Raw genomic sequence first — 25909 nt, 5'->3', positions numbered from 1 at the left:
TCACTGTATTTTAACAAACCAATGGAATAAAACTGAATGAAGCAAGAAAAGGCCCATCATCGCTTGACCACAAGAGCTCTGAAAACAGAAAGTTCTTTTAAAGCTCCTTTGATGACAAAACCTGATCTGATCTGAAAAACGCAAGTCATCCTCACTTACCCCATTTAGAGTTGGCATCCATACATTTTTATGCATTTGATCAAAGTGTGCTGCCTCAAACTTGCTGGAATTGTTCTGTAACACATGGTATATGTCCTTTGGTAATGTCCTAAAACAAATTTTTAAAAAATGGAATTCTGAATACATATGGTCCTAAGGGTTTGAGAAAAGGAATGGTGGATTTGGACAATGCATTGTCTTCAGAAAGACAGACAGTGTTGGTGAGTTTCTGAGCGACCATAAACAACAAAGCAAAGTTTCAGTGTTACTTTAACTAAAAGATCGTCAGTCCAATATGACTTTGTGTTGATTGCAACAGTTTATTTTATTTTGTTATGTTTTAGATTACAAGTCTTTATTTAAGTGCTTATCCTCATGGCTACTAGAGTTCATGGGTGGGGTTAGGGTAAGGAAATCAATAGATAATGCTTATGTGCTTTACTATGATAAAGTTCAATTTGCTTTAAGAAAAAAAAGGTACTCATTATTAGAATAAATAGAGTGAGTGATTTCCTAACCAATAGAATTATGTTTAAAAAGAAAATACAATAATCTGCAAAAATTGCAAAACCATCTATGTATTATTTATAGGTAATGTTGTAAACCTAAGTTGATCTAAAGAGGTTCACAGGGGTAGAAATATACTATGGAGATGCAAAAAATCAGACATGTCTAAAGTACTATTACAATTCAAATTAAAATTCATTTGACATACAAAGGAAAAAAGGAAGTAGAGTGTTACTTAATATTAATAGACTATACAATATAAAATTAAATTATCATAATTACTAATTTAAATCTACTAAATAGCACAGCATTAATATATTTTTAAAGCTGCTAGAATTATGATGAGAAATTAATGAAAATATAAGTGAGAAATTCAAAGATACATCTCACTTTTTTCACTGCACAATTACTTAGGAAGTGAATGAAATAAAAAAAAAGTTGAAATTGCTTTCACTGATCTAAATGGAGAATTGTATGCACTACAAGCAAAAAACACATTATTTTCCAAAGTTCATGGCATTTTTCACAAAATGCTTATATCCTAACCCACTAATGAAACCTCAGCAATGTTTCCCACTTGAAACTATACATTTTGCCTTCTTACAATATAATGCAATAAAACTAAACATTAACAGATCTTTCAGAGACCATGCAAGCAAGAAGAAAGTGGAGTTGATTATTTAACGTGTTGAAAGAAGAAACCCCATTAATCTGGGATTTTTATAGCCAGCAAAATCACCCTTCAAAAGAGAAGGTAAAATAAAGATTTTCTCAACCAAATAAAAACTGAGGAAATTCACTGCCCACAGACCTGCTGTATGTACCCTTGGTATGCTGTAATGAAAATTCTACCAATTACATGACATCTCTACTTACAATCTTCTCACAGATAAGTATCATCCTGCAACCAAACAATCTAATCAGAAGATACAGAAAAACACACAGCCATATTGATATCCTCCTTATAAGTGATTTTTAAATGTGATCCAAAAATGCATCACTAATCTTTCAGCATAGAGATGAGTTGGTGGCTGGGCACTATTAGGTAGATAAACATGCAAAACCAGAAGTTTTCTTGCTCATCCAAGAAAGAAACATCAGTTATTTGGAACAGTCTTCTCATTCTCAAATAATTCATGTAAATAGTCTACATATCACATTATTTGCTAGAATTATATTTTCTGTGTCCAAGTATTATAGTCAGTACATAAATATATTGCACTGATTGATAACGGTACATATTGTTTCCCATTTGAAATGTAGAAAATAATCTCCTCTATGTTTTGAGGCATTTGAAGAGTTAATCCTATGGTATTAGCTGTATATTAAATATCAAGGCAGGGAGGAGAGGACAGGGGGATGTGAGCTGGAAAATGGTATGGGATATGTATGATTTCAACTTTAGATTGGATGAGATATGATTAAATGTCTCCCAGTTGTCTCGATATATTTACTGCTATAAAACTTTTGAGAAATAACACCAGTTTTGGAGGTAGCAAAAAGAGGTTTGGAGACAGAGGACAGAGACAGCGAGAAATGTAGCAACTACCAAAAGAACTTTAGAAAAAGTGAAGAAAATAAGGGTACTTAAGGAATGAATGTTTTACCACTTTACCTTCCCCTGAAACTGCAGTGAAAAAAATACAATAATCATCAATGATTCTGAAACTGGATTTGTTTTACTCATGTCTTCTGATACGAAGAACTACTGAGATTGCCCTGTTGATGGATAGCAAGTAGCAAGTGAGAGCAAAATTTAGGAATGAAGCAAAATTATAAACAAACAGTACATGTTTCCCAAGTGCTTGCTATTTGACATATATTGTTGTATACTAGCATGTGTGCAGTTCCTTACAATAGCTGCACCAGGTAGGAACTGTTGTTTCCCATGATTTACAGATTTGGGAATCACATGTAGGTGAAACAATTCACCCAAAATAATGACACTAATAAGTAACAAAGGCAGGATTTGAATCAAGACATTCTGACTTCCAAGTCCATAGTACAGACTAATCTCCATCTCTTGCTTACTCTCTTTCTCATTGTTAGAATTTTAAAATAATTGAAGAATGAAATGCAGTATCTAGTAAATTCCTGTAATTAGAGTGGAAGTTAGAGAAAGTGTAAAGGTCAGCTGAATTGGTTAAAGACAATACTTAAACAAACAAAGGGATGATTCTACATTTTATTAGGACCATGAATTTTTCAAAAATGTCCCTGCTCCAAAGGGTTCCCATGTTAAGACATATGTATCAAAACAATCATTTAACCAAAATAAGTCTCATAAATACTATGAAGAAGACAAAATTAATGTCATATATTCATGATTAAGATTACTTACTTGGAAAAGATAAGGATCATATCAAAAATAGAATAATAAAAGCATTTCATAGTTTCCAGTTACCAAATTGACATAATAATCAATAGTTTCTCTCTACAATATAAATATAATAGCCATTTAGAAATATATAAAATATCAGATTAACAATAGCAACAAAAATGTAAAATAGCTTAGACTAACCTTATAAGAAATATGACAGATCTATCTGAGAAATACTACAAATTTAACTTACAGACATAAGTGGTGTTAATAAATCAGGAGACATTCCATGTTTCTGGATTAGAAGTTTCAATATTTCAATATTTCTCCCCAAATTAATTTATATATTTAACACAATCCCAATTAAAATTTGATGAGATTTTTGTTTGGAATTTGACCAAATGATTCTAAAGTTCATTTAGAAGAATAATTGTGTTAGAATTGTCATGAAAAGATCAAGAAAAATGAGTAATGAGATTGACTTGCCCTATTAGAAATTAAATTATCACTGTGTTATGGTACCAAAGTAATCAGACCGATCCATAAAACTAAAAAAAAAAAAAATCCAGAAGCTGAGTTAAGTATGGAGAATAATTTGGTATGTATTAATGATGTCAGTTTAAAAGATTAGGGAGAGAATAAACTATTTATTAAATATTTTATTCAATAAAATATGATTGGGGTGGCAAAAGTAGATAAGCATTGTAAGAAAAAGGTGTGAGGCTTATACCATAATTTGTACAAAACTAAATTCCAGATATTTCAAAGTTTTGATTAGAAAAAAGAAACCACTAAAATACCAGAATATATAAATAAGTATTTATGGAATCCTGTGGTTGTGAAAGACCTAAAGTGTATGGATTTGATGGCTAAAAGTAAAAGATTAACAATGAGTTTTATGATATAAAATTCTATAACTTGAAAATATAAAAAAAAAATTCTGATCCAGATCCAGTCATTCTACCTGAACACCTTAAATAACATTATAAGACAAACTGTGAAAATAATTTGCAAGAGACATTACAAAGGTTTATAATTTTCTTAATCTTTTCAGAGATCAGACAAATTAGTAAAATTAAAAGAACATTTTAATAGAAAATGACCTAAGGATAAGTAAGGCAATTCATAGACAAATATATACATATATTTTCAGCATTAAAAAAATGTTGAGCCCTGGCTGGTCTGGCTCCAGGGACTGAGTGCCAGCCTCCGAACCAAAGAGTGGCTGGGTCGATTCCCAGTCAGGGCACATGCCTGGGTTGCGGGCCAGATCCCTGGTGAGGGGTGCTCAAGAGGCAACCACACATTGATGTTTCTCTTCCTCTCCTTCTCCCTCCCTTCTCCTCTCAAAAAAATAATAAATAAAAAATCTTTTAAAAAATGTTGAACCTCTCTGGCTATCAAGGAAACATAAATTAAAACATCAATGAGATGTCATTTCTTGCCTATTAAGTTGAGAATGATGAAAAATATTAATAGTATCCAATGTTGGCTAGGGCACGATTAAACAGGCATTCTCATAGTCTTTAGTATAAATTCCAATTGATAAAACAAACTTTCTAGGCAGCAGTGGGCAATATATAATCAAAATTGAAAATATGTACCCCCTTAATGGAGTAATTTCTAGAATTTAATCTTAGGGAAACAACAAGACAGTCTAAAGATACAGGTCCAAAGAGGTTCATTTTAGCATTAGTAGAATAGAAAAATTAGAAAAATTTAATGAATACCAAAATAAGGTATTCATTAAATACACTATTCACGCAATGGAACACCATACAACCATTTAAAAGAGGGTAAGAGATCTATATGTCTCATATAATACCATGCCCCCAAAACAGAAAGTGAGAAAATTGCATTAAAAGCATTTTGTATATTATACATATGTATTCATGTGCATGTACATATACTGGACTGTAAATATTAATTATTTCTGAGGCTATCTTCCTCATCCTCTGTGTGTAGGTGTGTGTATATCAGAAAACCCAGCTACTTCACTGAAAGAACACTCAGTAGAACACTGTGTCACAAGGAGCCTCAGGCACGGTACCTCCTCTGCTCCTCGGTGTTCCCATCAGTAAAATACCATGTGCCTTCTAGGGCTGTCATGGGGATCAAATAAATTATGTGTGAAGCACTTATAATAGTACTTGGCAGGAAGTAACTGGTGTTCGATAATTCACCACCATCATTATTACTACTACTATTATTATTTTATTACTATTACTATCAACACCCTTCATGAAGTACAAGAGAAAAGAAGGGAGGAAGCACTCACCACAAAAGAAAACACTGAGCAACTCTGGTGTCTCACCCTCGGTACCACCTTATCTGAGGGTGGCCTCTGTGGATGCCAGGAGGGGGATGAAGAGCCAGAGCCACACTCAACAAGAGTGGGTTTACTTGTGAGTCTTGCTTAAGACACCCCAGGACTCCCTGAATAATCATGTGCAATGCAGGTGTATGGATCCAAAGGCTGGGGCCAGATCCAGGGCAATTTCTATGACACTGTTTCCATGTAGAGTATATATGATTCTAAATTACTATCTAGCCAGACTAGATATGGCCTGAGAAGCCTATATGTACAAGTAAATAAAGGCACATACATGTTGCTTACGCTTAAGCTTTCTATTTAGGGAACTATACAGTCTCTTAATAGACACACAGTCTCTCTCAACTAATAAAATTTGAATAAAAACTGTAAAAGTCTGAATAAAAATCCACTTCAGGGATTGCTATGGAGAGTCTTGCACTTGGGCTAATTAAAACTACCCAGAATTGTCACAGTTGATCCCATTTCATGGCTGTTTCTGTCTTAGGCAGCGGCTCTTAACCATGTGTAAATAGAGCCCCTGACAGGGAAGCCAGTCCTTCTTCTGAGCCTGGTTCTCCCTTAGAGAAAGGGAGTGCCATTCAGGACACCCACCCACTGCAGATCGACAGTGGGATCTTTTCAGCATGGAGAAATATTGATTTCATATTTCTCCGTATGTGTGAGATGAATGCTGTCCATGATTTACTTACTTCGGAAAGTGTTGCCTGTAACGTGGAGACACAGGACAGTTTAAAAGGAAGAGTAATCGCAGCACACAGCTATTCATCTTCAGCTGCTCTGGGACCTGTGAGCAAGCTCATTAACTCTTGCAGCAGCTGGCTGCTGGGAGAGCTGTCAGCTCCCACCTCTCAGTGACTCTGTCCTCTCTAACTGCTGATGAGCATGAGGTTTTCTGATCTCTCCTTTCCCACCCTGAGCTCCCATGTCCCTTGTGGCAGGGTCAAGAATTAAGTCACTTTCTGTTTTCTGAGTCAAGACAAGGCTCTGCATTGCCCACCCTCACCAAATCATTGCCACTTGCCATCAGATTTAGAAACTGGCACCTGCAGGTTTGATTGCTGGTCAGCTGTCTTGCCGAAAACAATGCTTTCTCTTTCTTTTAGATAGGTTTGACCATTCCAGGACTCAACCTTGTTTCTTTTTCCTTAGTTCTGATTGATGCCCTTGCCTAATACCAGTCTTCCAGTAGGCTGAGACTACTATAATCCCTAACCCAGAGTGGGAGTCCTGCTGCCCTTCCTGGTCCTTTCAAGGCCCCCAGACTAATCCAGGTAGCTGGATTCTTATTGCAAATGCACAAAATTTCTTGGATAACTACTGCCTGTCTAACCCTTCATCACACCACTTGAAATTTTTACTATTGTTCTGGTTGTTTGATTTTCCCTTTCAGTGTCAGCAGTTTATAATGTGGCCAGATGTGCTTCTAGAACAGTGTGACTTGTTCATCCAGGTATTGTTTTTGGAGACTTCTATGTGCCAGTCACTCTTCTAGGCACCAGACCATAAGAGTTGACAAGACATACAAGTCCCAACCTTTATTGTGATGACATTCTAGTAGAGCAGACAAATACTAAGTACACAACTATAAATAAAATAATTTCAGAGGTGTGAGTGCAATGATGAGAATGAAACAAGCTAATGGTTTAGAAAGTGACTGGGCTGGTAGATACATTCAATGGAGAGGTCAGGAAAGTTTTCTTTGAAGAGGTGCAACAGTTGGGTGGAGACTTGAATAACAAGAAGTCAACTATGAGAGGGTCTAGAGGAAGAGAATTTCAGAGAGATCAAACCATGGGGAGAGCTCTGAGCTGTGTGTGAGGGTAAGGTGGTTAGGAGGCAAAAAGAAGGGCAGTATGAGTGAAGAGAGCAAGTGGAAGACAGGTTTGGAGGGTGTGACAGGAGGAGCTCATGGGGCTTTTCAGGTCATGGAAAGAGTTTGAATTTTCTGTCAAGTGCTGTGGGAAACCCTTAGAGGGTTTTATAGGGAAGAATGGCTTATCTGACTCATCAGTTTCTTGCTGGTTTCCTCTCTCCTTTCAGCCTGATGATTATCATCATTTCCAATGCCCTTCATGAAACCTAGGACAGATGCCCATTTCCACATATGGACCAACGGGGCAGGTAACTCATTCCAGCCTATACAATCTCATTGCTCTCGCCAAGGTCTGCCCATCAACGAGGACAGTGGTCCATTAGCTGGGATTCAGTTGTAACCCAGAAACTATCTCCAGAGAGGAATGTGGTCAGACAGAAAAGGCAAGATTGAGGAAGATTGCTGGCTGGGACATTGGCAAGAAGGATGCTATAAACAAAGGCAGTACCAATATGCAGAGGTCAAGCTGGAATAGCCCAGGAGGCCCAGTTTTGTGCTAGTGGCTAAGACAGCTGCAGAAGGGTTGCAGAGATCCCACTGCTCTCATAAGAACTTGGAGAAGGCCCCCCTCTTTTACTGGGGGCAGCACATTTCCCAGAACTACAGGAGGTCCAGGAGGATCAGATGCTTGTGACAGTACTTACATCTCTGCCTCAGTTGTCAGGTAATAGGTACTTTTTTGTGGCCTGAATCCAGTTGGGGGTGTGTAAATAGTGAGTGTGAGCAGGGGATGGGCAGAAGTTTGGTTTTACTGAGCTGAAGGGAAGGTGAATTTTTGAAATCAGAATTTTCCATCCCAGGACTACAAGGAGTTACAAAATTTCTGGTAGCTGGACTCTGGTCTGTTATTTCTCAGGACTTTAATTCTGTATAAAGTCTCTGTGGTCCTAAAACTTTGAAGACAACACATGGGTAGGCAGAAGAAGGTGAATAACATTTTTTGAATATGTATTGTTTCATACTTTAAGGACTTTACATTATTATTTTAGCAATCCTCAATAATCTTATGGTAATACCCATAGAGCAATAATCCTATGGGTAATATAAACTCATTTTGTATCTAAAGAAATACAGGCTCATAAATGGTAATATACTGGCCCAAGAACAGCAACTAGCTAGCAGCCAATAAGCAATGGGGTGGAGCCAAATTTGGACTTGGAGAAAGGTCTTCTGAAAGCTGTGGGTCATCTCTTTGGTTCAGTCACCCTGACTGGTGGGGGAGAGGCAGCGTGGTCTATCCTCCTCTCTCTGGCACTTCTTGTCTTACTACTTCAAACTTATTATAATTATTTTTCATATTTAACTTTCCACAAAATTATGTCTTACCTCCTCAAATTAATTCCTTAAACATGGTAATATTCTCTTTAAGCCTCTCTCCCTCTCTGGCAATGCTTTCCCTTAAATTAGGTCTCAACATTGTCTCTTATTGATAGGTTGGCAATTTCCAGGTGTGATCAGGTAGGTCAGTTCTGGTGGCACATTCTGGGCATCAGGGGAAGGATTCCCAGACATCTGAAACACAGGTGCCAGTCCCCAGAGAGCACATAACCCCCCACAGGCAGTGCAGCAGCAGAGGTAGGCTATATATACATTGAACATCCAGGCATTCAATGACACTCCCACCACACTAGGGAAAATGAGAGAAAACTAGAAGGAAAAGAAAATTTTATTTTTCTTTTCTTTCTGAATTGCCATCTTAATTCACCATTTTCTGGCCTTTTCCTGGGTACAGGTGTCCTTTCAGAAGCCCTTCAAGGTCTTTCAACCTTCGATCAATCCTACTAGATTCTGAGTGCCAGGAAGTTCCCCAACAATGTTCTCTACAGTAAATGCATGTGCATTCATAGAGTCAAGCTCACATCTGGATGGCATCTCATTATGAATTATTTGTTTCAAAGGTTTGCTTTGTACAAATATACATCTATCAGAATATAAAGGCCTTTTGGAAACCAAATGCTAGCTATATTAGACTATGCTACCCAATTCTTTGAAAAAGAAGGAAAACAAACTCTTTATGTTTTTTTTTTATGATAACTAATTTCAAATAGTACCAGAATTTGTTTTTTAAAATGTTTCTTCTTTGTTATTCTGAGAGCTAATTTGATGACTTACTGTTGTTAACCCTACGTAGCCTTGTAATTTTTCATTGGGTTTTATTAATTTGGTATTTGTTTTTGTAAGATAATGTGTATAGTTATGAATAAAATATTGCACAGTGTTCCATTTTTAAGAAGGTTTAGCAAATACCATTCTAAATACTATGCTGTGGCTTTTTCCATATTTCAGTCAATCTTCATATCAAAACCCCTTAAGTTTTAGTCTAAAAACTAATTTGGTGTCCTGGGGAAGATGAAGGGCAGAGAGAAGCCAAGAATGCAATATAAATTACTTTTAGTTCTAGCTGTGACCTTGTATTTCCTGGGGCCTTTGAACTCAGAGATCGCTCTCTGTGAATTCAAGCACAGGGAGGTCTGGGACCTCACTGTCCTGTGGATGATGCTTAGCCAAGGCAAGAACGTTCATTCTAAAGAGTCTGAAGGCAAGAAAAGACAAAATGACTTGGAATGGCCCAAATTCGGAACTGGCACTCAACATGCATAGACTCATAACTCCAATTACATTGTAATAAACAAGTAGGCCTTGACGACAGTGGCCTGAAGTTACTCTGCAGTTAGAGTTAAAAGAAAGTGAACAAGTTAAGGAAAACAGACACAGGGAATCCAATGAAAGTTTTTAAACAGATGCAGGCCTGAGAAAGATATTTGACTCACTTAAGAATTCTGTGTTTCTGCCCCATCCCCCCCATGGCTGGAGTCTCAGGGCCTGCTCTGTCACACATGCAAAACCAATCTGCTCCCGTGACATGGAGCATGAAAGTTCATCTCCTAAAACTTTACACCCTATTGAAAGAATATAATAGTGTTAAAGAAAAGCTAATTCTGTGATCCTTTCGCTTTGGGCTACAGATGGGATGCCATTTTCAAGGGACATTTTTTTTTGTCCCAGTTCCTATCAAATAGCTCCTGAAATAGGCATGATACAGCCCCCTTGAATAAAATAAAATACCTTATTTAATTGCCTGAATGACACTCAGGATTGTGCTGCCAAAGCAAGCCCAAACAGGCCCAACCAGATGCAATATCAAGGGGGTAACCTGACTAGGAGGCAGCTCCAGCCCCAGCCCCAGCCCCAGCCCCAGGCCCAGCCCCTGCTGACTGCCAGTCTAGGCTGATGGAAATGGAAACAGTCTGGGGAAATGCAAATGAAATCTGCAAAGGAGCGAAGGCATAAGAAACCATTTCCCAGAGTAATAAGCTCATTGATTTCAAGGATGGCACCTCAGCTTGACCTCCAGAGCTCAGAGTACCATTACATATGGAAGATAGAGTCAGGGACCTGAAAGACAGGAGAAGCACCTGAGCATCCACAGCTACAGCCACCAACTCTGCTCACCTGCCTATGCCCCGCTATGCCCCTCTGGCTCCAGAATTCTGAGCCTCTTTTTGGCTTTCTTTGTATATTTCTGCCATTTGTGTGGACTTGCCCATGGTTAAACTGGCTTCTTACTAATTGTCAGAATGGCAAGTCTTAGATCTTCTAAGACAGTCCCAACTTTATTTATTTATTGAGGCCCATGCAATTTTAAACATATTAACCAGGTACAGGGACCCTGATACCTATGGTGTCATCTGTTGCTGGACTCCAAAGAATCTAGCTGAAGAAGTTTTGAATTACCCTGCTTTGTTGAGGATATATTTTTCACTAGAAATATATATTACACTAAACCTGGTGGTGCTCTTTCCCACCTTTTCCAGCACATATCTTGCAAGAGCTACTTTAGAGGCATTATGTTAGGAAGATTTGCAACCAAAATGTACAATATTTAACCTGATCTCACTGTGTAAAGCTAGTAAGTTCTCCACTCATCCCAGCCTTCTTTAGGATAACTATGAACCATTTTCAACCTGGGATGTCTTCCTAGGGCTCTTTTGCCAACAAGGTGCTGAGCCTCCTCCCAATTCCACTCTAATTCAGCTGATTCAAAATGGCTATTTCATCTGCTGTCATATTTTGGAACGAGGACTCAGGAACAAGTAGTTTATTAGGGTGTCTATTAGGAACTGAATTGTGTCCTTCTAAAATTCATGTGAGGAAGTCCTAATCCCTAGCAATTCAAAATGTGACTATAATAGGAGATGGGCCTTTAAAGAGGTGATTAAGTTAAAATGAGGCTGTTGAGTGGGCCCTAATTCAATCTGACTGATGTTCTTAAAGAGGAGGAGCTGAGGACCTATGGAGAGGCACCAGGTACACTCATGCAAGGAGAGACCATGTGAGGACACAGGGGGAAGGCAGCCATCTGCAAGCCAAGGAAGCCAGCCCTTCCAGCACCTTGGACTTCCAGTCTCTAGAACCGTGAGGAAGTGAATTCCTATAGTTTAAACTACCCAGTCTGGGGTATTTTGTTATGGCAGCCTGAGTTAAGCTAATGTCGGAGGTTATTGCAGAAAACACAAGAAAGGAGGTGAGACAAGGATTGGAAGAGGCCAAGAAAAAGTATGGTAGCAAGTGAGCTACCCTTGTGGGGAACTGGATTTCCTCCTGGGGGACCCTGGGAGCCAGGATGGAAGACTTGCTGTAAAGTTATTTCATCTGAGAGGCAAGCCAACTGGGCTACTTGGACACCAATTCTCACTTTGTCAGTCATTGGCTAAGAGGGGTATTAATTCTCCAGTCATCTGGCCAGATGTGCTCAAGGGGCTCTGATCACCAAGGAAGCTCCTTCAGGCAGAGGTATGCAGATGCTGGCCACTGGCTTCCCGACTCTACAACAGAAAGCCCAGGAGAATAAGGAAGAAGGACGTTACCCCTGCTCTCACAGTCCCATCAGAAAATCCCCTCAGGCAGAGAAAAAGGAGGAAGGACCTTATCTTTCTCACCTTTGACAGTTTATTTTCTTCTTCCATATCTGGTTGTACTTTGTTGTCCAGAGCCATCATCTGAGGAGCATACCATAAGTCACACATATCAAAGGATTATTGAGAGGAGAATCTGAAGTGGAGAGTCACACTTACAAAACAGGAAAAATCCTTCACTGGGATGATGATATCAAGGGTCCCATCTACCTGTGCAAAATGCTCTGACACTGAGGTGCCCACCAGAGAGTAAGGTGAGGACTGAGCTCCAAGTGAGCTCTGATGCAGGGCCATGGCCACCTGGAGGATGGTGCACATTGTTTTTCTCACAAAAATACATCCCACTCATTAAGTATGTGACCAGAGAGAAGAGGGGTGAGTTGTGATTTGCATAAAATCAGGACAGGATCAGCTGTATGACTATGTCACCTACATCCCAGAAATGAAGGTACAGATTCTTGTAGTAATTGTGTCCATTATCAATGAGTTTGTTCCAGTGAGGTTAGTGAAAACCATGAAATAAAGGCTTCAGAATATTTGCACAGCAGTTAAAATATCTTAATCCTTGCCCAGACTCTAAGGTTTCCTGCAGAATTTACCTAAAATAATAAACAGAAAGATGGCAGAGAGTCCCACCAAAGTATTAACCTGAAAGGATGAGGCAGGTGCAATTCAGGTACAAACCAACAGCAGGGACATCTAGGTTTTCAGTATGAGGACAAGAGGGACTCAGGAGGTACATTTGGAGGGATTCTAAAGAGACTTTTCTAGAGCATCAAAGGCTTCAGCTGTGTGCTGTTGAGAATATACTATGCCAGTCTGGAGATATAAATCTCCTGTGATTTTTTTTTCAGGTGGATTTTGAGGAAAAAGCACAATAATCTGTTAAAGTAGAAAAATCAGTGTAATAGAAGTCAAGTGACAGGAGGATTCCTATTTTGGCCTTAAAATATCCATAACTTGTGAACCAATGATTTAACATCTAGGTATCAGTTCTAGGGAAAGAATCTACAATGCGGACATGTTTTTACGCACAAAAAAATGTTTATTGCAACATTATGTGTAATAAAAACCCTAGAAATAGTGAAATAGCTGGTGGTTAAGGTATAGTTAATTAATGCAATTAATGTTTAAAAAGAGTAATGATAAGTGAGTGCAGCAGAATACAAGTACACCATATAAAACTGGGATTGAAGAGAAGTGAAAAAAAATGAGGGGAAATGTGCCAAAACATTAGTATTTTTTGTCTTTAGGTAGTGAGATTATGAGTAATTTATTTTTGTTTCTTATAATTTTTATACTTTCAGTTTTCATAAAATTAAGCATTATGCATACTCTGAAAATATTAGTAAGTGAAAAACAATATTATTCTAGCTGTGATATACCAATTCTAAATGCCGATACTTGTGGAAGCCCCTGAGCTTTTGCAGAGATGGCCAGGTCACATGTGAGCCTATGTTGTGATATGCAGTGCAGGGCCTTCAAGGAGAGACAGTGCTTCATCCTCAGAAGGGCAGTGCCAAAGGCTTTGAGAGTGACACATAGGTATATGGACATGTTATCTAGTGATGAACCATGAAAGTCTGTTGAACTCACAGGGCACATTCCTTCTGAATGCAATCAGCTCTGAGAAGAGCTGCAAAATTAATTTTTGGCATCTTCAAGCAGGAAGACCTCTCATCTGCTCATAATGAACTTAACCTAAATATTGTCTCACATGGAGGGCCTCTCTGGGATACCACCTTGCATCCATCTATGGTTTCTCTATTTTAGCACACTACAGTTGAAATGATGACATCTTTGTTGGGCTTTAAAGGATGAAGGTGATGCTAAATAGGTAGTTGTGAATCAGGTGAGAGAAGATTTCCACTTAGGAGCTTGAATATTATTCTCAAAGTGATAGGGTCTCAGACACCTTTCAGCCAAATAGTGACACTAATAGTTATTTCCAACATTGGTTATTCATTCTGTCATCATGAATTTTTATGTTTGTATCCTATGTTCACATGGGCACACACTTTACTTTAGCCTCATCCTAAGTGATATCTATAATATCATAGGTTTGATGTGCTAATTGTATTTTCTAATATATTTCATATAGCGATATAGCTATTTAAAATAATTCACCCATGTACCACCTTAAATTACTTTGCATTCACATATCACACTTGGGAAATGATGCTCTTGTTCATTTATTTAACAATTTTGAATATCTACTACATGCCGAGAGATTAGATAGCACTGAAGACAAACACAATGTTTATAGCATTATGAAATTTCAATGTTAGATAAACATATTGATAAAGGAACTACTTTTATTGAGTTAATTTTTAAAGAATCATTTAGAAATACTATGCAAAATGGTTTTGTAATAAAACTATAAACAGAAAGACTTGTCATAAGGCTCGTGCAGTGGCCTGGGTCAAAATACGATGAAGGTTTGATTTAAGGCCCTGGCAGAAGAAAATTAAAAAGGAGACACAGGTGAAATATTTTTATCCAGTAGAAACTGACAGGCTCCCAAGGCCATTATGATGCATGTTCTTTCCCGAGGATCAACAAGAAAGGAAGGCATCAAGGCTCCATGGGTCTTGTTTATGCGTTCTCTTCAACTGTCTGACACCCCATCTCCCCTGAAGGAGACTGTTTGGCTCAGCCTCCTCCTGGTATGCCTTGCTCTACAGTGGAGGCCTGGAGAGCTAAGAAATGCACGTCCCAGACTGCCTTGCAGTTATGGTTTCACTTGTGACTTAGGTTCCAATAATGGAATGCACTCTTGCAAGACTAGAATTTGGAAGTGAGTTAGCTAGAGGAAAGGTAGGGCAGGGGAACACCCATCTTTTTTCTGGAGTGGACCTAGAAGCCGCTGCATGGCTTTGGAGCCAACACTTCTGGCCAAGGCTCAGGACTCACAATCACTGCTCTGTGGATGTGATCCAAGGGCCAGCCGTCGGCCCAGCAATTTCTTGATTTCTCTTGTTTCCAAAAGATGCAGCAGAGATAGCAGTCTTGACATTGTCATTCTAGAATCATCTCTGGAGGTCTAGCTGGGAGCCTGTTTCTCTAGACCTCCCAGTGATTTTGCAAACACACAATTCCCTTATAAAACCCTTCTTAAACCCTTTTTTTCTTAAAATAGCCAGAAAACTTAAAATGGTTTCTGTTTTCTATACTTCCTCCCAGACTGTTACCATCACCCACACTCATATGTAATCAAAGACTGCCTTATACAACCCAACATGCGCACTTGTGCGCATGTGGGTCTTTTATTCTCAATTAATCTGGGAGATCTTTGGGATGTGCCTGTCTTCAACTCCTCCTATATCACATACACAATGTTCATTCCATATATGACAACTATCATTAAATTTATCTTGAAGAGAGCACTACTAAGTCTTCTCAATTCTGATTCCAAAAATAAATCAGGATCACATTGGAGAGAACAACAAATTTACTATAGACTCAGAGGAAAAGAGTTCCAGGACCACTGGCTGAAAAACAATGCTCCCATCTGTGGGTGTAATCCTCATCATAGAAGAAGACAAGCTTCTGTTTAAGGCATCATGGTGACATTGATTTAACCGTAGTGGAGATTTAATCATGCGACCAATCTTAGTGTTCTGTGAGGTCTGCTATTCAGGTCCTGTAGGAGGGAGGAAAGGGGCTATTCTGTGATAGCTACTTCCCAAGGCTCATGCTTCAGCATAGAGGAGCTTCCCTGAAGGAGCTTGTAATTGCTTAGGGCAGGACTCTGGACCTTGGCTTGCCATTAGAATCCCCTGCCCAGTTATTCCAATTTACTTCATCTGGGAGGGGTCCTGGAAACACTATGTTTTAAAAGTTCCGCATGCACCTAATGTAGCGAGGTTGGGGAACACTCACCTTGTGCTCAGATATTTTGCTGTGCAGACTGTGTTTTCTTCTGATTTCTTACATCTCTATGTTGTATTGGGTCTGCTTTGTCAGTTGTGGCATATTACGTTTATGCCTTCTCATTCTTACCTTTTTCCTTCTCAGAAAAGTTTTCAATTTATTATTATTTTTTGGGTTTTGTTTATGTTGTACTCCACAAATGACATGTAGCAACACTGAGCTCTAAATATTTTCTAATTCTTGTTATAGTTTATTTTATGACCCATGAGTTATTTTTAAATGTATTTGTGTGTTTATTTAATATCTGTTTGTGTGGGTGGTTTAGGTTATCATTTTCATACTATTATGGTGTCATTTTTATTTATCAGTAGTTTTACTGCTTTGTTTTAGTTTTCCCATTCTTGCTTTCTATTGAAATTGCCAAGTTTTATGTGCTTCTTTTGGCATTTGAGTTATATATTCTATTTTGAATTTTAGTGGTTACCTGTAAATTTTTTAACGTGCACACTTAAAGTTTAAAATTAAGGAATATCTCTACAGAATACATATTATTTTCTAGTGCATGTAAAATGTTCATCTGAAACACCATATACTCTCATAAAAAGATTGAAGTCTTACAGAGTATATTCTCCAACCACAACTGTTTTAAATTAGAAAAACATAGCAATAAGATATATTTAAAAATCTCCAAATATTTGAAGTTTAAATTACATACTTCAAAATAATCCATGGGTCAAAGAAGAATTTGAAAGGGGACAAAACTATTTTACAATGAATAATAACAAAAATAAAACTTACAGGAGGTAATGAAAGCAGTCATAGAGATAAATGTATGCATCTAAAATGCCTACAATAGGAAAAAACATTTAAAATCAATTATCTAAGTTTTCAAATTAAGAAACAAGAAACAAAAAAGCAAGCAAATTAGACCTTATTATAAAAGAAATACAAGTAAGAGTAGAAATCAATGTGATAGAAAAAAATGAGATTATTACCAAAGTCTAAATTTGTTTCTTAGAAAACATTAAAAATATTAACAAATTCCTTCAAAACTGGGTAAGGAAAAAATAGAGAAAACACAAATTAACAAATTAGGAATCCAAGAGTGGATATTATTGCAGAAATGATAGATATTAAAAAGATAATAGGAGAATATCATAAATAACTTCACATAAATACATACAACATAGAATAAGTAAATTTTTTGAAAAGCATTATTTATCAAAACTGCCTCAAGAAATAAAATTTAAAGAACTGAACAGCCTATATTTATTAAAGAACTTAACTTTGTAATCAAAGCTTTCACACAGAGAGTCAGACTCAGATTGTTTCACTGATGAATTCTATCAAAACACTTTAAATGAGAAATAATAGCAATCTAACCAAACTCATTTTGAAAGTAAAGGAGGAGAGAATGCTTCCCAACTCAACTGATGAGGTTAACATAGATGATGGTAATGAAACCTGACAAAGATACTACAAGAAAATTAGAGGCCAATAAATTTTACAAATATCAGTGTGAAAATGCTATAAAATACTAGCAAATTTAACCAAGCAATATAAGGGTCCAGGAGAAGTAAGGCTTGCTTTAGTGTGGTTGGTGGGGTATGTGAATGTCTCACAAGAGATGGACAGCAATTTGAATGTTTCACCTAAAATGTCATATGATGTGCTTGAGTGTGATATTGTTATGTTACCGAATTACATGCTTATGCTTTTGTAATAAAAGATTCGATAATAAAACAGAGGAGTTATTTGTGTTGGGCCCTGTGTAAAAATATTTAAAAAGCAGGATTTATCCCAGAAATATGAAGTTAATTCATGGTTTAAAAAAAAATGAAACAAAGATCTTCAGAAAACTGTAACACAGGAAACTTTCTCAATCTGCTAAAGAATATACCTACAAAACTCTTAAAACTGAGGTAAATGGCAGCATATTGAAAAACTCTCTCCCAAATTTGAGAATAAGGCAAGGATGTCTGTTCTCATTACTTCTGTCACACACTGTTGTGGAAGTCTTAGCACAAAGACAAGACAAAGAATAATACAAAAATTGAATTGGGAGAAGTAAATCTGTCTTTTTCACAGCTGACGTGATTGCTCTCAAAATTGCTTCTCGGAGTGTTGGCCAGGGTCTCCTAGCAGGTCACTGAGCCTTTCAGGGAGTCCGTGAGGTAAAAGCTCTTCTCATGATCATACGTGGATGTTATTTCTATTTCCATTCACATGGTCTCCTGAGTGGACAGTGTAGCTTTCCAGAGGTGCGGCGTGTGACGTTGTAACACAGCACAGATCCAGCCATCTTCTACTAAACTAGACATCAAAGAAATTTTCAAAAATGAGAAACAATTCTAATATATTTTGTCTGTTTTTGGAAATAGATTATTTTTTTATAAAAATATGTTATTTATGTTAATACATAATGTGTTTAGTACTCGGGGTGGTGGTTACACATATATGTGTATGTCAAAGCTCATCAAACGGTACACCTAAAACCTTTGTATGGTATCACATCTAAATTTTAGAAGTTGGTTTCTTTAAAACTTGCCAAGACCATTTTTTAAGACATAAGAATATGTAAGGGGTCTGAGTTTATCAGATATTAAAACAAATAACAAAGTTAAAATAGACTAATGGACCTATGTGACAGATTAGAGAGCCCAGAGACTAACTTCTCTTTACATTTCCTCATCGGTTCTCTTAAATATAGTTTGAATGATAGAATATCTTTTTTTTTTAATCCTCACCTGAGAACATTTTTTCATGGCTTTTTTTGAGAGAGAGGAGAAGAGAGGGGAAATTGGAGAGAAAAACATCTGTGCAAGAGGGAAGCATTGATTGGTTGCCTCCTGTATGTGCCCATCCTGGGCATCATGTATGCCCCATGGACCAAACCTGTCACCTAGGTATGTGCCCTGACTGGGAATCAAACCTACAACCTTTTGGTTATGCAGTGATGCTCCAACCAACTGAGCCACACCAGTCATGGCTGACAGAATAACTTTTATCTCTAAAGTTAATGTTTTTCCAATTGTACGGGTTTGGACAAACCCCTTCATTTTTCCTTAGCTAATAAGGAAAGCCTCTTGGTTAATCCAGGGGTTTAGGTTAGTGACCAAGGTGCAAAGTCTGTTTTTCTACTGTTCTCATTGCTACAAGACTGTATGTGTGTTGTCTGATGTCTGGCCTCACTCCCCCAGTTTCAATTCAGAACAAACCTTTTTGCCATCATCCAACATTCCAGAGAAGGGTTGCAAATAGAAATAGAAAAGTCCAAAGTGAATTAAAATCTCAGGTTGTTGACAGGAGATAAAAAAAATAGCCCCTGCTAATAACCTGATTTGACATCTGATTTATGTGGTCCTAAAAGGACAGTCATAAAAAATGTGTAAGTGAAGGAATAACATCAAATGATTTACAAAGGCTCTGGGAGTATGGGCAACAGGATGCAGTGAAAAGAGGAGCAATAAATCTGGCCAAGTAAGCCACGCTTGATTCTTTCAGCCTCTAGGCCCCAAAGATGCAGGGATCTCTGCTAGTAGCACTTTCTAGTCAACCTTTCATTCAGCAGATATGTTCTGAGTCTCCTGGCCACAGGCAGCACTGGCCAAGCCAAAGCGTATTTGCATGTATGTGGTAGGAACAGGTTCATAGACAGAAGGCACGACATGTGACCCAAAGTGTGGATGAACCGATTGCATAATAAAGCAAACGGCTAAGCCAGAGATATCATGCACTGGTGTATTAAAGAAAAAAATGGAGGCAACTAGAGAAATTTAATTTTAAGAAGAGAATATTCCAGGGAAAAGTGATTGTTGTTTTTAAATATCTCCAAAGTTTTACTGAAGAAGAAAAGTAGGTCTCCAGAAGACATTGAGGCCAAAGAGTTGAAGAGAAGCAAATTCTATCTGCCAATGCTTATTGAGCACATTCTATGTATGAAACAGCATCCTAGTAGCTAACCATCTTGCAATGTTGCAAAAGACTGACAAAATCCCACAGCCACTGGAAGTTACAATTTAGTGGGAGAAAGAAGTATAATATACTGAGTAAACAAACAAACAGGTATTACGTCAGGCATTCATAGGTCTTAAAATTGTACAGGGCAATGTAATAGAGTGTGGGTAAGGGAAGGAGGGGGAGGGAAACTTTAATTAGAGTGGGCGATCAGAGGAATCTCTGCAATACGGGCATTTGAGCTGACACCTGAATAATAAGAATCTAGCTTTGTAATAGCATGGACAAGAGACATTCAGAGAAAAGGAATGGTAAGTGCAAAGGTGCCAAGAGATGGGAACAAGCCTGGAATACCTGTTTTCAAAGGAACAGAAAAAACTACTGCAATGTAGTAAGTTAGGAGAGTGGAGAGATAAGATTGAAGACATACGTAGGGACAAGTATGTGAGTCCTGTAGGCCTTGGTAAAGAGCTTGTATTTCATGCCAGGGGCAATGGGATCAACACAGGTTGAGCAGACACTTTGGTGCCCTGTGCCACATCCCCTTGATTACATCTGACTTTAGAGGCAGCTGGATGGGCAGTTACCATGCAAACTCTCAATAGCCCAACTTAAGAATAATTTAGAGGCAGTACACAACCAGATATCATGACTTATTACACTATGGTAGTTAAGGTAGTGTGGTATTTAACCCTAAGACATGCAAAGGAATCAATGAAACAGATTAGAAAGATCTAGAAATAAACCCACACACATATGGCCACTTGATATAAGAAAATTGGCATAGTGTGGAAAGAATTTCCAGATGGTGTGGATCTAAATGTGAAAAGTAAACAATAAAGCTTCTAAAAAAATAGAATACCTTCATTACCTTGAGTAGGAAAAATATTGTAGAACACACAAAGCACAAACCATGAAAAAGAAGACTAATGCACTCTAATACTTTTAAATTAATAATTTATCATGGCCCTGGCAGGGCAGTCCAGTTGGTGAGAGCATCATCCTGATACGCCAGGGTTACAGGTTTTATTCCCCTGTCAGGGCACATACAAGAAGCAACCAATGAATGCATAAAGAAGTGGAACAACAAATCAATGTCTCTCTTAGACTCTCTCCTCTCTTTCAAATCCATAAATAAAAAAATTAAAAAAAAGAAATAAAAAAGAAAGGAATTCATCAAAGACATGGAATAGGAAAAGATATTTACAATATATACCTGACAAAATATTACTATCTGGAATATGTAAAGAATTTGTACAAACAATAAGAAAAAGACTATCCAATAGAACAATACACAAAAAGCCTTAAAGGGGCACTTCACAAAGAGGGTGTCCAAATGACAAAAAGACATTACTACTCATTATAAAGGTATAGATCAAGACCTAATGAGATACCACTACATATTCACCAGTGTGACTAAAATTAGAGAAACTTATAATGCAAAAGAATGTGGGAGACAGAGGTTATAAAAAAAAAGAAAAGATTTAGCCCTGGCTGGTGTGGCTTAGTGGATTGAGCACAGGCCTGAAAACCAAAGGGTCTCTGGTTCGATTCCCAGTCAGAGGCACATGCCTGGGTTGTGGGCCAGGTCCCGAGTTGAGGGCACATAAGAGGCAACCACACATTGATGTTTTTCTACCTCTCTTTCTCCTTCCCTTCCTCTCTCTTTAAAAATAAATAAATAAGAAAAGATTTAAAAATCCATCCTGATTCCAGTTCCTTCTTCTACCATCATTCCTAGTATCAAGGGAAGAGCACAACAGGTGAAGATGAACAGAAGCCCTGGCCATTTAAGGAGATGGATATGGCTGGAGCAGAGAGTGAGGAGAAGGAGATGATGGGGGTGTGGGGGGATTGTGGGAGGGGAGGTATAAGCAGGGCCTTGCAAGTAATGGGTTTAAAGCACTCATTTTTAAACTCTCCTTTACTCCTATCTTTTCAGTCTTCTTTGTATCTTGTTTATTAAACCTTTAAACATTATTTTTTCACTCATAACAAATATGATTGGGTGGCTACCATGCACCATGCCTCCCAGCCCACATGTATCCCATAGCCCAATGGGAGATGGGGCACACTCACCCTGCTGTTATCACTGGAGCTCTGCAGAACTCGAGTGTGGGCCAGCATCTTTTCCTACTCTGCACATTCTCCCTGTGATCACATATATGCCCATGACTTCACTTCCACCTACATGCTGACTGTAAGCTCACCAACTGGTCTGGTTTGTCCAGAGCTGAGGAATTTCCTAGGATGTGCTAAATTTCAGTGCTAAATTCAGGCGTAGTCCCAAGCAAACAAATGAGTTGGTCACCCTAGGACTAAAGACTCCCAAATACGTATCATTTTACAAGCCCATGTGTCCAACTGGCTATTAGATATCTCCATTGATGTTTTATAGCTATCTTAAACTCAACGTGTTCAAGTCTGAACTCATGATCTCTGCCAAGTCCCTCTTCCTCCAGTTTCCTGCTCTCAATGAATGGTCCTCCCAGCTACCCTGCTGTCTAAGTGAAAAACCTGAGAACCGTCCTGAGCATCACCTCTTTCATCACTGCCACATTCAATTAAATCATTCACACTGCAGATATTTCTGATCATATATCAATGAACATAACAATATATCTGCTCTCAAGCAGCTCACCTTCCAGACAACACATGAGCACAAATAAATACAAAACTATTCAACATGACAGTGCTATGAAGGAAGATAAGGCAGGATAAGTGGATAATGAACTGGCAGGGAGCAGAGGTTCTTATAAGGTGGTCAAGGAGCATTGGAGCAGATCCTGGAATAGTGCAAAGAGTGAGCCTTGCAAAAGGTTAGGGGAACAGTCTTCCTCACAAAGGGGACAGCAAGTGCAAAGACCCTGGGCATGGTGTGGGAATGACAAAGAGGTCGGTGTGACTGGGCTAGAATTAGTAAAACAGAGCATGGCAAAAGATATCAGAAATAACAAGGCCAGAGCACATTTGGCCTTCTAGGCCATTGTTAGAACTTTGACTTTCATTCAGTCTGAGTGAAGTGGGAAATTGTTGGAGAGTTTGAGAGGAATGAACTAATCTGATTGATGTATTAACAGGGTCACTCTGTGAAGTGGATCAAAGGTAAACTCAGGAAGAACAGCCAGGATGCTGGTGTGATATTACAGACAGCAAATGATGGGGACTTGGACTAAGGCAAAAGAGGAGGGGATGGTAAGAAGTGATTGGATGTATTTCAAAGGCCCGGCAGTCAGAATTTGCTAATGTATTTGATGTTGGGTGGCTGAAATAGAAGAGTGAAATCTGTACCATTGTCTTAACTAGATCTCTCTCTTACAATTCACACTGCCTCCAGTCTGATTCAAGCCACTCTCTCATACCTTTGAAAACTTTGCAATAGCAAATCCCTTCCTCATCAGTCCATCTTCACCCCCATCCCTTTCTGAATCATTCTGCATAGCAAAGCATGCTTTTAATAAAACTCAGGATTGATCATACCATATGTCTACTCAATTCCTTCAGCAATTTTGCCTTGGGTTAAAACAACAATGAGGCCTTCAAGGCTCAGTGTCATCTGCCTTTGCCCATGTCACCAGACACGTCACGCCATTCTCTTCTATACACAGTGCACCAACTACACTGATGTTTTTTCTATTCCATCCATCTCAAGTTCTTGCATATACTGTTTCCTTTGCCTAGAATTTATCATTCCTTCCCAAATAAAAGTCCTCTGGGTCACTTAATTCATTTCCTGGCCTTCATTTAATTGTTGCCCTTTCAGAGATGCCTTTCCTGCATCCCTTGCTTCTCTCCTGACTAGAACTCTGTTAATCTCCTTTGTCACCATGATCACCAATAGTTAATTGAGGAATCAGCTGTTAATGTGTGTTTTCCCCCACTAGAGTGTAAAATCCATAAAAGCATCAACCTGCACATTTTGCATACTGCTGTGTTTCTAACATCTAGCACAGTACTTTGCACAGGTTAAGTATTTGATTTTTTTTCTTGAGGTAAATGATTGAATACTTGAAAATTGTGGTTCATATATGAAGTCACCAGACCAATAATCTCAGTTATGCAAGGGCTCACAAAGTATTTGACTCATGCATTCTTCCTGAAAAATTACTCCAAGATCTACTTCAGCCAGCTGAAAAAGAAATGAATCAAAATTTAAAACTCATAAATAGTAAAGTCATGGTGTGGAAGAACTGGTAATGAGCAACTGAAAGCATTTAAGCACGTAATTTATTCTAAATAACTGTGGTAAATATGGTTACAAAATGGAATGAATGTGTCATAAATAATTCTTGAAAGAGAAGATTCTTAATTTATAAAATTAACAACAATTACCTAGGTAAAATTATGTTATACCAATTAAAACCAGTGGTAACAAGTAAAATAAGGAGGGGGAAATGTACTGTCCATCTTTGAAGGAAATGAATAATTACAGATGCATGAACAGTAGAGGCTTAAACATTTTTTTGACAAAAATAAAAACAGTGACTTCTCTTTCTGGCTAGGGCAGAATACCTTGTATTAGACCAATTCTGCCACAAATAATAACTATAAAAACTGAATAGATGTCAAAAATAAACCCAGCCATTTGAAGGCATTAGAGAACAAAGCAGATAAGACTTGAGAGTACGGAGTTTCAGAAACAACAGAAACACAGTGAGGCCCCATATTCATCACTGCTTTTTCCCTCTGGGGCATTTTCTCCATGTGGGGCAGAGATACTGAGCAGAAAATGGAAGCCTAAAGTTTATAGCAGTCCATAAATTTACTTACATCCAAAATTAGAGTCAAAGACTATCAAGGTAGCCAGGATGGAAGGGCCAAGATCCCAGAGGTAAAAGAAACCTCAGAGAAGTAAGTTTAACCTTCCCCTCAAAGCATTTGCTGACTCTTAAGGTATACATACTTTGTAAAATGCAAGCACCACACAAGGGAACAAGGAGAAAGTGACTGTTAGAGACTAAAATGATAAGCAGAGTTTCAGCAGTTTCACGGCCCTAAACACACAAAAATTAAGAGTTCAGACCTAGCAAAGAAGCCTTAGACTTTCGACTGAGACCCCTGAAGAACTATACGTAAGCAAACCCATAAAGAAAAAACAGTCCTGCCCTGCTGGTGTGGCTCAGTGGATTGAGAGTCAGCCTGTGAACCAAAGAATTGCTGGTTCGATTCCCAGTCAGGACACATGCCTGGGTTGCAGGCCAGGTCCCCAGTTGGGGGTGTGTGAGAGGCAGCCACACGGTGACTTTTCTCTCTCTCTCTCCTTCCCTTCCTCTCTGTCTAAAAATAAATAAATAAAATCTTCTAAAAATTAAGAAACCAGCTTTGTAGTTCCTGAAATCCACCCTGAAATAATTGCAGTCTGTGGTTGGATAAAAGTGATTTACTCACAGCTTTCCAGAAAGAAAAGCAAAAATCAGTGGAGGAACATAATACATCCAAAGCCTCTACCATTTTTTATTTTAAAAATATGCCTAACATCAGTTCTAAATTAAATTGAATTTCAGAAAACAGAACTAAATAACTAAAAGTCAAGAAAAAAGGCAATAGAGACATACCTAACGATGATCTAATTATTTGGACTTATCTGACATGGACTTCTAAAAAAATCAGATATGATTTATATGTTCAAGAATATAGATGAAAAGGTAAAAAATTGACTTGGAATATATAAGAAATCATTGAATAAACATTTGAGACCTGAAAAATACAGCAACTGAAATTAACTCTATGGATAGTTTTGCAACATATTGACTATTAACTAGAAGCAAAAAAGAGGAACCATAAATTAGAAGTCAAATCTGTAGAATATGTAGAATGAAGCACAGAGTGAAAAAGGAGATGAAAATGGAAATTAATGGCACAGTACAAGAGATATATGGGCAGTTTAAGAAAGGTTTCGTTTAAGGGAATTTATAGTTTCAGAAGGAGAGGAAATAGAATTTGAAAAAAGCAATATTTAAGCAATATTA

This window comes from Phyllostomus hastatus, unplaced genomic scaffold, assembly GCF_019186645.2.
Source record: "Phyllostomus hastatus isolate PE091 unplaced genomic scaffold, TTU_PhHast_1.1 phas_scaffold_585, whole genome shotgun sequence".
NCBI lineage: Eukaryota > Metazoa > Chordata > Mammalia > Chiroptera > Phyllostomidae > Phyllostomus > Phyllostomus hastatus.
This window is presented reverse-complemented; position numbering follows the sequence as displayed.